Source organism: Vicia villosa, linkage group LG6, assembly GCF_029867415.1.
Source record: "Vicia villosa cultivar HV-30 ecotype Madison, WI linkage group LG6, Vvil1.0, whole genome shotgun sequence".
Lineage (NCBI taxonomy): Eukaryota > Viridiplantae > Streptophyta > Magnoliopsida > Fabales > Fabaceae > Vicia > Vicia villosa.
The window spans coordinates 102595590-102610409 of record NC_081185.1 but is presented as its reverse complement, the minus strand read 5'-3'; positions in this window follow the sequence as shown (position 1 = coordinate 102610409).

Genomic DNA, 14820 nt, shown 5'->3' with positions numbered 1-14820 from the left:
AATAATGACTGTAGACTTTGAATTGAGGTGTGATGTCCAGTGGATCTTGTCATATGAGCTATTTGAAGATGATTGATGTCTTTGAATGATCCCCTGGGGTTTTTTAGGGTTTCCCAAAGGTGATCCCTGATTTTAGTCCTTGATAGGCTCAAAAACCCTAGTCTAGTGACCTGAGTAAACCTGTACTCATATGACTGGGTGTCTAATCAATCATATAAAAATGAAACTCTTGAGTCCTATGATTGTGTTAGAGACTAATCCTTCTACTGATTGATCCTTTGCCTGAGTTTTCTTGTCTTTGAACATCCTCGATTAAATGCCAGATGAAGAAGTGACTGCTCTGGGTAATTGCTTTGACCTGATGAAAATCCTGAAGATATGTCATCTCAGGGGGGTCAAAAATTAGGGTATGACAAGTCTCATTCAGTGCTCTTTGAATTCTGCACTCAGATCCAATCTGAGAAGGAGTGCAAAATCATAAAGGTCATAAGTGATCATGGTGGCGAATTTGAGAACAGATTCTTTGAGGAGTTCTTCAAAGAAAATGGTATTGCCCATGATTTCTCTTGCCCTAGAACTCCACAGCAAAATGGAGTTGTAGAGCGAAAGAATAGGACTCTGCAAGAAATGGCCAGAACCATGATCAATGAGACCAATATGGATAAGCACTTCTGGGCAGAAGCAATAAACACTGCATGTTATATTCAGAATAGAATCTCTATAAGACTTATTCTAAATAAGACTCCTTATGAATTGTGGAAGAACAGAAAGCCCAACATTTCATATTTTCATCCTTTTGGATGTGTGTGTTTTATTCTGAATACTAAAGATCATCTTGGTAAGTTTGATTCTAAGGCACAAAAATATTTTCTTCTTGGATATTCTGAACGCTCTAAAGGCTACAGAGTATACAATACTGAAACATTGGTTGTAGAAGAATCAATCAATATCATATTTGATGATAAGCTTGGTCTTGAAAAGCCAAAGCAGTTTGAGAATTTTGCAGATATAGATATTGACAGATCAGAAGTTGTAGAACCAAGAAGCAAAGTTCCAAAAGCTGAAAGTCTCAGAAGCAAAGGATCAGAAGATCAAGTTGCTGCATCTTTAGAGAATCTCAGAATTTCTGAAGAGCCAACAGTCAGAAAATATTCAAGACTCACCTCAGCTCACTCAGAAGATGTAATCCTTGGAAAGAAATATGATCCTATCAGAACAAGAGCATTCCTTAAGAACAATGCAGAATGTAAATTAGGTCTTGTCTCTTTCATCGAGCCAACTTGTGTTGATCAAGCTCTAGAAGATCCAGACTGGATAATTGCCATGCAAGAAGAACTAAATCAGTTTACAAGGAATGAAGTATGGGATTTGGTTCCTAGACCAAAAGGATTCAACATCATTGGTACAAAGTGGGTGTTCAGAAACAAGCTTAGTGAAAAGGGAGAAGTGGTAAGAAACAAAGTCAGACTGGTGGCTCAGGGATATAGTCAGCAAGAAGGGATTGACTATACAGAAACCTTTGCACCAGTGGCCAAGTTAGAATCTATTCGCTTATTAATTTCTTTTGCCACTCAACATAACATCACTCTATATCAGATGGATGTTAAGAGTGCCTTCTTAAATGGCTATATAGATGAGGAAGTCTATGTCCACTAACCTCCTGGTTTTGAAGACTCTAAGTCTCCAGAACATGTTTTCAAACTTAAGAAATCATTGTATGGATTGAAGCAAGCTCCTAGAGCTTGGTAGGAAAGATTAAGTTCTTTCCTTCTAGACAATGGTTTCACTAGAGGGCAAGTGGATACGACTCTTTTCTGTAAAACGTCTAAGAAGGACATTTTAATTTGTCAAATTTATGTTGATCATATTATTTTTGGAACATCTAATGCTTCACTTGGAAAGGAGTTTGCTAAGTCTATGCAGGCTGAATTTGAAATGAGTACGATGGGTGAACTCAAGTATTTCCTTGAGATTTAAATCAATCAAACTTCTGATGGAACTTATGTTCATCAAATGAAGTATGTGAAAGAACTTCTGAAGAAGTTTAATCTTTCTGAAAGCAAAGAAGCCAAAACTCCTATGCATCCAACGTGTGTTCTAGGTAAGGATGAGGTAAGTAAGAAGGTAGATTAGAAGTTGTACAGAGGTATGATTGGATCTCTTCTATATTTAACTGCTTCTAGACATGACATCCTATTCAGTGTTTGTTTGCGTGCTAGATTCCAATCATATCCTAGAGAGTCTCACTTAACTGCTGTTAAGAGAATTCTGAGGTATCTGAAAGGTACTACTAATGTTGGTTTAGTCTACAGAAGATCTAAAGAATACAACTTAGTAGGATTTTGTGATGCTGACTGGCGCTACCGCGAAAAATGGAATCAGAGTCGCCACTAATATATTTATCCCATAAGGGAAAGGAATACCAGGAAACCTAACTCAGAATAAGAACAAGGTCTTTCGACCAGAGAACAGGGCACGGGAGTCGGTTACGCAAGGGGAAGGTGCTAGCACCCCTCACGCCCATCGTACTCGATGGTATCCACCTATGTTTGTTTCTATCTAAAGGGTGTATCTATGTCTAAACCTAAATGCGAATGAATGCAAAAGAAATACGGGGAAAAGAAGGAATTATTTACAAGTGTGCTCGCTTAGGCCCCGCGACCCAATGCCTACGTATCCCTTACCAGGAATCAGAGCGACCGTAGTTCGGCTCCATAGTTTCCATTTGTTTTGTGTTTTTTAGTTGAACAGCGGTTAAGGTCACAATCCACGATGCTCGACCTTTGGAGACTTATACGCCTACTTTTGGAAAGGACTTAACTTGTTCTTAGGCGCCTAACAAGGCAAAAGAAAATGAACTTGGGTTTGTGTTTTTTATGTAACTACATGATGAACAAAACCCAATACAAGGTTTCGCACCACTTCATTACTTTGTTTTAATTCGAGCCTTTATTAAGTGTTTTAAATGTTTTTGGTTGGGTATTTTTTAAGGGAATTTACTTTGCGATTCGAATTACATAAAATGTATAATGATCGAAAAGCAAATTAGAGAATGAATCCCACTCACTTCCATCCCATTATATAACGTTCAAGAAACAGATTAGGGAATGAATCCCACTCATTTCTATCCCATTAATTAATGTTTGAGAAACAGATTAGGGAATGAATCCCACTCATTTCCCTCCCATTAAGTAGTGACCGAGAAACAGATTAGGGAATGAATCCCACTCATTTCTATGCCACTAAGTGATTGAGAAATAGATTAGGGAATGAATCCCACTCATTTCTCTATCACTTTCTTAATGTGATTCGCATCTTTATGTTATTAGTGTTTTAATGTTGAAAAAAGAAAAAGAATGAACAAAGGGGAACTAACCTATTCTCTAATCTAAGTTATTCTATTCTACAAGTGGCCCTAAGGTCAAGGATAAGGGATCTCTACCTATGTTATCATGCATAGACTACAACTTAAGTTGTTCTATGTGACTAATCTTAATGAAGATTGAAGTCACCACCCTAAGGGAACATGGTAAGCATATAGTAAGAGATAAGCAAAAGCAACAAGCAAGGTAGGTGACTTAATGAAGTCCCTAACCAAGTCTACTCCTAAGAGAGACTACACACAATGAATCCCAAGAGAAAACAATCCACAAAAGGTGGAGGAAGAACAAACAATCATCGCCTCTTAAACTAACAACAATCAAGGTGTGCAAGAAGAGGCAAAGCATGAGAAAGAGGGAAGAAAGCCCTAGGGCAGTATCAAACCAAGGAAATTAGTGTCCTAAATCAAACACAAAAGCATCATGTCATCACACGAAAATATTCACAAGAAGTTGTCAAAGTATCGCATGAATCGTTACTTAACAATTAGTGAACACACATCAATTAATCAAAACAAAAAGAGAATGAAAACATGAACTAAATTTGAGGTCAGTAGCATATTATATCATTTATAGGTCTAAGGCTTTGTACCAATCTATGTTAGTCAATTAGCTTGAAACAACACAAAGTTCTAACAAAAACTAGACAAAACTAGGTCAAAACTAGTTAATAGAATTCAAATGGCGAATGAAGTTAGAAGAATGCAATCAAATGATGGAAGTCAGTAGCTAACAACCTCTAATATTTGTCTAAACAATCATGGAATCAAGTCACAAAGTCTCATACAAAATTATAGGTCATTTGGACAAGTTTTGATACAATCGTTAACTAAAAGCGAGTTATTTACATGCGAGAAAGAAAAATCAAGTAAAATAAGAAAACATGACTTAAAAAATTAAACTCCAGGTCCTAGGACCTCTAAACATCCCTAATTATATGTACAAGAAGAACCTAAGTCAATTGCATAAATGCAAAGCAAATTATAGGTCAAATTCACATGGTTATCCGTTTAGAAACGCACATTAGTCGGGTATAGAAAACCCAATGAAAACCTAACCAAAACATAGAATTAGACTTTTATTTTTTACACACATTATGACATACGAGTCTACTGAAACTACACAAAACTTGGTAATTAGATTCAATCCCTAAGGTACTAAACGAAATTAATTTGCAAAATCTATCAAAACCAAGAGAAACATGAACATACCAAAGTAAATGATTTATTAAAAATATCAAACTAATTTCTAAAAATCTATAAAAAATACTACAATTATTTACACAAATAGAAGTATCTAAAACATATTTTTATTTATTTTTTGTTTTAGGGGAAATTGATTTAAGACGAGAAAGTAGAAGGAAAAACAATTTTGTAACAAAATGCAATTCTGTCAAATACTGGGGGTGCAAGAGCAATTGTGAGATGAATTAAAATTAGTGTTGTTAACACTCAGGGCCTAAGTCGGGAGGTGCAGACAATGAAAAGTGCTTAAGACCAAGGACATGTAGCCCAACATGCATCACTATATCACTTATTATTATTCATTTCAACTTGTTTCGTCAATAATAACTCTCAGCATACATTAATATCACTTCATTTCCATCATTTAGCAAGACAAAAAACGTGACATGTATATCAATCTTGCATCAATTGGACAACTCTCATTTAACACACATAAGAAAAAAAAACAAGCCCATAATCAATCAGGTCGATCCACCTCATATTCTCCAACTTTGAGAATTTACAGAAAATAAAAACAAATGGGACATGCATGGACCACGTGACTGATTGCAACCCATGGCCACGTGAACAGTACCTGCCATGGTACTATTCATTCATCTTCTCCGGCGGATGAAACGGCAGCCGTGACGGCGCCAGTAATGAAATTTCCGGACAAAAACATTGTTCCCGTTCGATTTTCGCGTAGATCACAGATTCGGCCTTAGATTTCCCCGAATCTTCCTCTATCTCCTAAACCGAATCACACTTGTAAACCCTAACATAAACTAAATTCACCAAAGCTCAATCTAAACATATCAATGCACTCACAGTCGATCATAGGAGACAAAAATGTGACTCAAGCATTCAAACAATCATCATCTTAGCGAAAACGAAATTGAATTCAAGAATCCACAAATTCCATACAAATGCAACAAACACTTGAAAACATGGTGGTACTAATTGTCCTAACCCAATCCCTGATGACGGGTTCCAGGCCTATACATGCTTCTAATGCAAGGGAAAAAGAATCTTACTTGGAGAAGTCTTGATCAAGATTTGAAAGAAAATTCTACATTTCTTTATCTTTCAACTCTGATGTGAGCAGCTATAGAGTGGATATGGATCTTTGAGAAATAAACTCAAAGATCCTCTTGCTTTGAGGCTTGAATGCTGAGACCTTTTTTTTGTGGAATCGTAGAGAAAGCAAAATGATGATGATGATGATAATGGTGACCGTGTGGTAAAGTTTGTGATGATTTTCAGACGAGAGTGATGAAGTTGTTGGTTCTGTTACAAAGATGAAGGAGAAGAGTAGATGAGTAGATGAGAGAGACGAAGTTGTTGTTATGGGGATGGTGGTGATGAAGAAGGTGGTTGAAGAAGTTTGTTATGGTGGTTATGGAAGAGAGAAACGAGAGAGAAGTGAGAGGAGAAAGATGAGAGTGAAGGTGAGATTTTGTGTTGTGAAACTGTGAAAAGAAAATTGTGGAGCCCTCGATTTGTGAAGGGTTTTTGATACATATAGTGTGAGAGCATGAATGTTATGGCGTGGGTGATGCATTGGATATTTTCTGTACAAGCCTTAATGTGCAAGTGTGGTCCTTTTTGTAGTAAGCTTCTTATATGCTTTCTGGGCTTCAGAATATGCATGCATATTTGTAGTAAATATGTTGACAGGCTGTTATGTGTCACACGCATACCTGTTATGGTCATGTAGCCCACTTTGAGTGGTTGTATCTCTAGCCTCTAGTCACTAACCAACTCAAGATCATGTTCATTGTAAAGAGCATCTGGGATAGGAGAATGTTTATGTTGGGATATCCTTGACATGGTGCTTAGAAGCATGAAAAAATTGGTCGTAAACATGTTGGTGCGCCGCTGCCTCCTGTACGCGTGTGCTTGCTCAATTCTGGTATGCTTGATTAGACGGAGCGACACTTCCGAGGACGTGACTTTAAACTCTTGTATCTTACAATTTATATGACCAAACATTATGTTTCTCGAATCACTAGAAAGAGTACATGGAGTAGAACATCTTGATGCTTGAATTAGATCGAGAATGCGCTTGTGACTCTTTAAAAATTGAATTGAAAACGGCACGCCATGTGTTTGACATAATGCATGCGTGTGCCTTAGGAACCTGACCCAGCTTGCCATGCAGTGGTGATTTGATGAGGGTGTGACTTTAAGGCTTTGTATCTTCCCCAAAACTAACCAAAAGTCAATGACATTCAATTTTTTGGATAGAGGGCATGGAGGAGAGTATTTTGATACTGAGATTGGGTCAAATAGATATTTGTAACTCCTTATAATCAAGTTCCAAAATGGCACGCCACGTGCTTGTGAAAATGCTGCCCGTGACTTAGAAATCTTGCCCAGCCCCATGACTTGCACAAATGAATTTCTTCAATCTTCAAACCTTTATAACTCTTGATCTAAACTTCAAATGGAAAAACTTCCAACTACAAATTTGTAGAGGGCTGTGATTTGAACACTTTTGATGTTGAGCTTGTCTTGAATTGGAGCCTCTTTGTTTGTGAAAAGTGGACCTGAAGTAGGCTGTTCAGCCATGTTTAAAGCTTTCAAATATTCTTCTAAGTGTTAGAACTTGCCATTTTTAGAAATTTCCCATTTTAACCAACTTTCCCAAAATGGTAAACTCAATGATTTCTTGATTTTATTCATTTCTTTGACTTTTCTTTGACCGATTACCCACAAAAAGTCAATATTTGACTGTTGACTTTGACTTTGACCAAAAAGTCAACATTTTCTGATTTTTCTAACTTCGGATGAATTTCCTGATTAATCCATTTCGGAACCAATTCTCAATCAACTTCCAACCAAATAAACTCCAGTGAATGATATTTCTTCAAGACAGCCATATTTCACGTCCACAGACACCTCCTGATTAAATCCTGACCAGGACGTCAACAGGGTTGAATTTGGTCAAAAACCTTAATCTGAAAGCCCTGATGAATATGAGATTTGTATCTTTTAACTTGAGCTTTGATTTGGAGAGAATAAAACCCTGATTTTAGGAGTATGCTGATGGAAATGATCCTCTATAATCAGACTTCAGATCCTTTCTTCTGAACCAAGGGGTTTTCTTAATAAGAGCTCTTTTGTCACTTTTCTTGAACATTAACTGTGATATGGATGAATGTAATGGATGAATGACTTATATGAGATATGCACATGAATGTGATATGAAAGCCGATTGGGTATAAATAAGTGGGCAAATTTTGGGGTGCAACACTGACTATGCTGGAGATAGAATTGAAAGGAAGAGTACTTTTGGAAGTTGTCAATTTCTTGGAAGTCATTTGATCTCCTGGTACAGCAAGAAGCAAGCTACCATATCCCTCTCAACAACAGAAGCAGAATATGTTGCTGCTGCTGGGTGTAGCACATAAATGCTCTGGATGAAGAGTCAGCTAGAAGATTATCAAATATATGAGAGTAACATTCCTATCTTCTGTGATAATACTTCTGCTATATGTTTATCTAAGAATCCTATCTTACATTCCAAAGCTAAACATATTGAGATTAAACATCATTTTATTAGGGACTATGTTCAGAAGGGTGTTCTTTCTTTGAACTTTGTGGATACAGACCATCAATGGGCTGATATGTTTACAAAACCCCTTGCTGAAGATAGGTTTAAGTTCATTCTGAAAAATATCAGTATGGATTTAGGCCCAGAATGAGAAGATGAGAAGATCTTATGTATGGTTATCTTCTGAAATATGTCAGAACTAGGTGTTTATAAGAAGTTCTGATATTGATCAATTAGAAGTTCTGATTCTGTTATCACTAACGTTTCATTATCTAAGTTGATTCAGAAGCTCTTTTAAAGCAAAACAACTGTCACCAGTCTTTCTAGAAAATGAACACGTGTTCACTATTTTTGGATAAGCATGCGTGCAGTTGAGGAGACGCCGCCCTAGGTAACTGTGCAAATCATTTCATTTTGTCACTTTATCTCTCCTAACGCCATATCTCATTAAATGCATATTGATGTCATGTTTTTCTGTAATCATTTCATTTAAACAATATTTCATTTATTATTTTCTTTTATTCAAACCGTTTAAATAACCCGCTTCATCTTCATTTCATCTTTTTCGCTCTCTCTCTCTCTATTCATTTGTCTCTCTCTTTGCATTCTTCACTCAAACCCTATTTTTTTGATTTGTAACCAAGCATTTCATCATGTATTCTTCATCAAGCTCTTCTAGCCCAGCAAAAATCACTTCCACACAAATGCTTCTTAGAAAGCATGGGTATGCTCCGTTGAAGACATGCACTATTCCTTCTGAGGATTTGGAAGTTCTTTGTGAGTCCGTTGTGGACTTTGAAAATCTGAAAGCTAATGGTTTCCATCCTGATGCAAGAATCCTGGCACAAGGATGGTCAAACTATCTTAATAGATTGGTTGGACCAATTTATCCTGATCTGGTGAAAGACTTCTGGGTTCATGCAACGGTTACTCCAACTGCAATCATCTCCTTCGTGTTAGGGCATGAAGTTGTAGTTACTGAGAAGTTAATAAGGAAGTTATACAACCTGGATGATGAAGAAGGATGCACTGGTCCTCTTCCTGGAAGAGTTAGTTGGCTACAGGTTGAAAAAAAAATCTCATTTGCTACCGGTATTGAATCTCATAAAACTGGTACATTGAGGGCATTTTATCAAGTGTGGGCTGAAATTATTCTGGGTTCTCTCCATCACAGAAAGCAATTATTCTCCTCCTCCTCCTACATCAGTCTTGATCACAAATACACTCTCTTCTGCATTGGAAGAAGAATGGAACTCAACATTTCCCACATTCTTTTTCAGAATCTGAAGACATCTATTGTAGAGTCTAGAGATGAAGAACGTGCGAAGTGTCCTCATCTTCCAAGAAATACTATTCCTTTCGCCAGAATGATCTCAGATATTCTGATAGAAAGTGATTTGCTGGATTCTATAAGGACTACTGGAGCGCCCCAATTTATTGGAGTTGTTCAAGGTCCTGTCTTCAATGGTGTTGATCTGTTTAGACTGGATCTTATCAGGGAGGTAACTTCTGTTGGTACAAGCTTCCCAGATATTCTGTCTAGAAGAGTCCCTGTTGCAGGCTTTGCCATTTTGTTCCAAGCAGAACTTTGCAAGGCTGCCAAGCATTACTTGGAAGCGTCTGTTAGGACTCAATCTTCTGTTGATCCTGTGTGGATTCGTGGAAGAGTGCTTCCTTCTCTGGCTGATCTTCAGAAGAAACATCAGAAGAAGCAAGAAGCAAGGCTAAAAAGAAAGTCTCAAGAAGATGAGGCCAAGCAAGCTAAGAAGCATAGGGTTACCTATGATCCTGACAAGGTTAACACTCCAGAATATCAACAACAGCGCATAAGAGAAGCTCTTCGTTCTTCAAGGACTGCAAACACCTCCAGGCATGTTTTCACTCCTCTTTCTGAACCTCAAAACACCTTTACCATACCAAATCCTCCTCCACCACCTCTTTCTACACCTGTCCGGAACCCCACACCACTAAATATCCATCCCCTAACTCCTTCTGATATGCCATCCTCATCAACCCCCATCACAGACATACCATCCTCCTCAATCATCCCCACATATATTCCATCCTCTTCAACCACAACACCTCCACCTTCCATATTCCATCCCTTTCCCACCAGAAAATCCAACCCATACTGCCTTCTCTACCCTGACTACAAATTCACCTTCAACCCTCCTGAACTTGAACCCCATATCTACCTGGAGCTGTTCAGAAATGAAGTTATCAGTAGGCTGGATCTCTTGAAGGATGCTTTCTTCAATGATCTTGATGATGTTTCTACAAGAAACCTCTGGAGAAGCTTTCGCCAGGATTTTCAAGTTGGAGCTATGGCTGTTTAGAAGAGACTAGTGGCTGCTGCTCCTGGTTATGCTGGATATCTTCTTGAGGGTGATAACGGTATCTATTATCATCCCATCAGAAACAGGAGAGTTCTTGAGGAGAAGATATTTGTTGATGAGCTTGTAGAAGCAAGAATTGCTGCAGCAAAGGAAGCTAATCCTTGCAGAGACATTGTGGTCTAGAGACCTAAGAATCCAGTTCTGACTAGAGACTTCAAATCTCTGTTTGAATTTTTAAGGGAGAATCCTTCTGAGAAAGACCCCAACATGATCATCCCAGAAGTTGCTGATCCTCCAAAAGTTGAAGGTCCTTCTGCACCAAGGAATCCGGATGCCATTCTTTAGGCTCTTGAGAATGGAGATTCTGATCTGCCTGCTGCAATATATGGATATGCTTCTATGGAAGAACCTGATGCTGAAGATCATCCTGCTGAGACTATTCCTGCTGAGGAAAATCATAATGATGATCTGACTATGGAAGTTGCGGTTCAGAATGTTGTCCCTCTGGATAGAAGTTGTGAAGCTTCTTCTGGTGAACCTTCTCGTCTGGCGAAGACTCTGGAGGTTATTCAGAAGAATCAGGCTGAGCTTGTGTCATACCCCAAAATTTACCTCCCACACTTCTCTCATAACAAGGTTTAAAAGCAAACTCCAAAACCTTGCTCACTCAAATGATCAAGATAATTCACAGTCAACTGATTCAAACTGGAGGGTCAATTACAATCAAAGCATGATTCAAACCATGATAATTAGGCAAACATCAAGTGTAGGATGCATAATCATCATTTGATCAAGAATTGATCATGATTCCATTAATAGAAACTCAGAGATGAACAAATACAAAAAGGTTCAAATTAGGGTTTCTGCAGGAGAAAGTCAATCCAACTTTGACTGGGCATAACTTTCACATGGAACATCAAAAATGCCCCACTCAAAGCCTATTTTGAAGGAAATTGGATTCTCTACAACTTTGTGTCTCACAAGCCAAGGCTAGAAATACTTCATTTAAAAGATACAAGGCAAAAGATTACAGGTCATTTTCAGGCATCCTTCAGAAACAGTTTTTTCCCAAAGAGAATATGGTCAAGATAAAAGCTTCAAATGAGAAATATGTTCCAAAGTGGCTTGTAGAGGACCTCTTGGGGTTTCTAAAAAGTATTAGAACTCCCTCATAGCTTAAAAATTGAAGGAGATATGCTTGATCAAGTTAGGTAATTTTGAAGGACCAAATGTGAAAAAGGAGGGTTCAAATTAAGGAATTTTGCAAATGGGCCTATGGTTTTCTTATGCAAACTTGGTCCACAAGTTATTAACATGCCCAAAATAAGATGCCACGAAATTTAAACATATTATTTAATTTTTTTTAAAACATTTATTTCATAAAAAAATTGATTTTATGATTTAAATAAGTAAGAAAATTAAATATTTTGTTAGAAAATATATTTTGTTGATTTCCAATCAATGTTAATAACAAAATATATTATTAATTTCGTGGTAATTGGATTAAGGAAAAATAAAATCAAATCTTGGCCAAAAAGAGAAACTTGTGATTCAAGAAACAAAACAAATTTCCAAGGATTGCAAGAATGGATTTGAAAGGCTTTGGGCTTGGTTCTTTGACCTAATTTGGTTCTCTATAAGTATGCAAGACAGAACAAAGGATTAGGGGTTGGAAAATTCGGATCAGAGGCAAAGAGCAAGGAAAAAAAAGCTTTCAAAAGTGGAATTCGATTTTGGAGTTTTAAGAGGTTTCAGCAAGAACCAAAGGTTGCAAAAGATTCCTGGGAAGATTCTGAACGTGTCTGGATACTAGCATAGCATCAACACCCCCAGAAATCTCTCCGTTTAACTCAGGTAGGCCGTTCTGAAAACTTGTTCGATCTGAATGATTCATGCATCTACTTCTGAAATTGATTGCATATTTAAGTTTGTCTTGTTGCTCTGATCGTTCCCGAATCAATCGTTTGGAGTTTGTATGCTTTAATCATGTTTTGCCATTGACGACCGGTTTGAGTTTTTTAGGGTTTAATTTGGGGTTTTGCGTTAGGGATAAAATTGGGTCAAATTGAGGGAAGGGACACGTTCGTATGGTTGAGACGAGTGTTTCTGGTGGGGTGCGAAATATTTATTATGGGGCATGTGCTGTTCGCTATTTTTCAGGTCCTTTTGCTACCAGCGAATTCGTAGCAAATTCCTAGCCTGTTAGTCTGGTTTTTTGCAGGTGTGTGGAGGAAGACGATTGCGTGTCCTCATCTTATTGGTTTCGTTTAAATTTCGCGCGCCTTTTTTTTATGCCATGGTGTGTGTTTTGTATAATGTGATATGAATGCGTATTGTAAACGCATGGGGTGTCTGGTTGCGTTGGTTAACGAATGCATATGTGAGAGGAGGGTCGCAGGTTCGAGCCCTCCCTCCAACATTATTTTTATTGAACAAGAATGCTTCTCGATCCCATACACTTGTAGCCTGGGCGCGTACCATGTGCCCTCAGATCTGGGCCTTTAGTCCAGTCATCCTGCCAGATCTAAAGCCCTAGATTTAGTCCCTATATTATAAGCCATCAAAGCTGCCACACCTAACCATAACCCTTAATAAAACTTAATTGATTTTAATTATTCTATTTGGTTTTAAATTGAAATATCATTTTTAAATATACATTAATTATATAATTATTTTATAAATAAAATAAATACATAATAGTTATATTAAACAAAAATGTTAATTTGTTGTTCGTGCCAATTAAATCGATTAATCGCTATGGTCAACAATGATTTTAATTAAAATGCTATTTAAATAAAATACAAATCAAATTATATTCGATTAAATGGTTGCAATTATCTTATTGATTGTGATGATTAATCTTTCCTTGTTCTAAATTTAATTTGTTATTATTTGTAATCGTATTAACCGGTTATGAGGGGTAACAATACAAAATAAAATTCACAAAAATAATAAAACACATTAATTCATTATTAGTGATAATCGAATCAATCGGTTTGAATTGGTAATGGTGCAAAACCCCTAATCTTTAAACTATGGTGATCAAACCTATTGATCATTGCGGTTACTTGTGCCAAATCAGGGTTGTACGCCCAAATCCTAAAATAATTCTAAAATCCATTCAAAATTACAAAATCATCAAACTACGATAGGCCATTCAAAAAGCCTCTAAAAACACATCTATAATCAAATTCAATTCTAATGGCGTACAACCTTCCCCGAACTACGTAGACTCTGATCCTCCCTAAGGAGGTACGTAGGCACTTGGCAACAAGGCGAGTCCCCCTCTTCAAAATTCTAATCATGTCATTATAATTCTGTCTGCCATATTTCTTTATGAACCCTGCCATGAAACCCTGATCTTTGAATTATTAGCCTTTAGGAAAGGGCTGGGGGTGCCTAACACCTTCCCTCAGCCTGATTATAATAACTTACCCCGAATCTCGTGTCTGCGTAAGGTTTCCTATTCGCCTTGGTAGAATAGGTGGCGACTCTCTAAGTTAAAATTTTAGGCAGGTTGCTACAGCTGGCGACTCTGCTGGGGACAACACTTTTAGTCAAATTATTATGCTCCTAAGGCTTGAGTGGGTTTAGGTTTATGGCTCATGGTTTGTGGTTTAGGGTTTGTGGCGCACTTTAGGGTTAGCAAATTGCAACATTTAGGGTTTGGGGGGAGGTTTATCTTTTAATGAACATTAAATTGTTTATTTGTTTATTTGTTTTATGTTTTTATCTGCCTAAAAATATTTGCCTTTATTATTATATATTTTGCTCTATTTTCATGTCGGTTAAACCTTAAGTGTGGGAGTTAACTTTGAGACCAAAAGGGGACATGAATCGCCTTACGAATCTCACTGATAACTCCACTCGGAGTGGGTTAGGTATTAGGAAAGGTCCGAAACGAAGCTTGACTTTGTGGAGGGCTGGACTGGATACTTAGCTGATCTCTCTGGGAACCTACCCCAAAAATTCGAACCTCATGGATAAAATGAGTTGTTCCAAAATCCGAAGAGACGAAAAAGTCTCGGAGGCTACGAACGACCCCATGAGACCTTCTAGAACCCCCATAAAAAGGTTGGCTCCCAAGAGCCCCCTACGTCGAACCTATGAACCTGGGTTCTTTGAAATATCATGTTAATTGTTTTTTTGTTTGGTTGTGTTTTATATGTTTGTATTTTTTGTTTGTTTGCATGCATCATCTATCATTTGCATTCTCATCATGTCTTATCCACAAAAAAAATAATACACATATGTATATATATATTTTGGTAAGATTGTGTTTTGTTGGTGGATGTGTAGGAAGGATGAGTACGAAGAAAATTGTC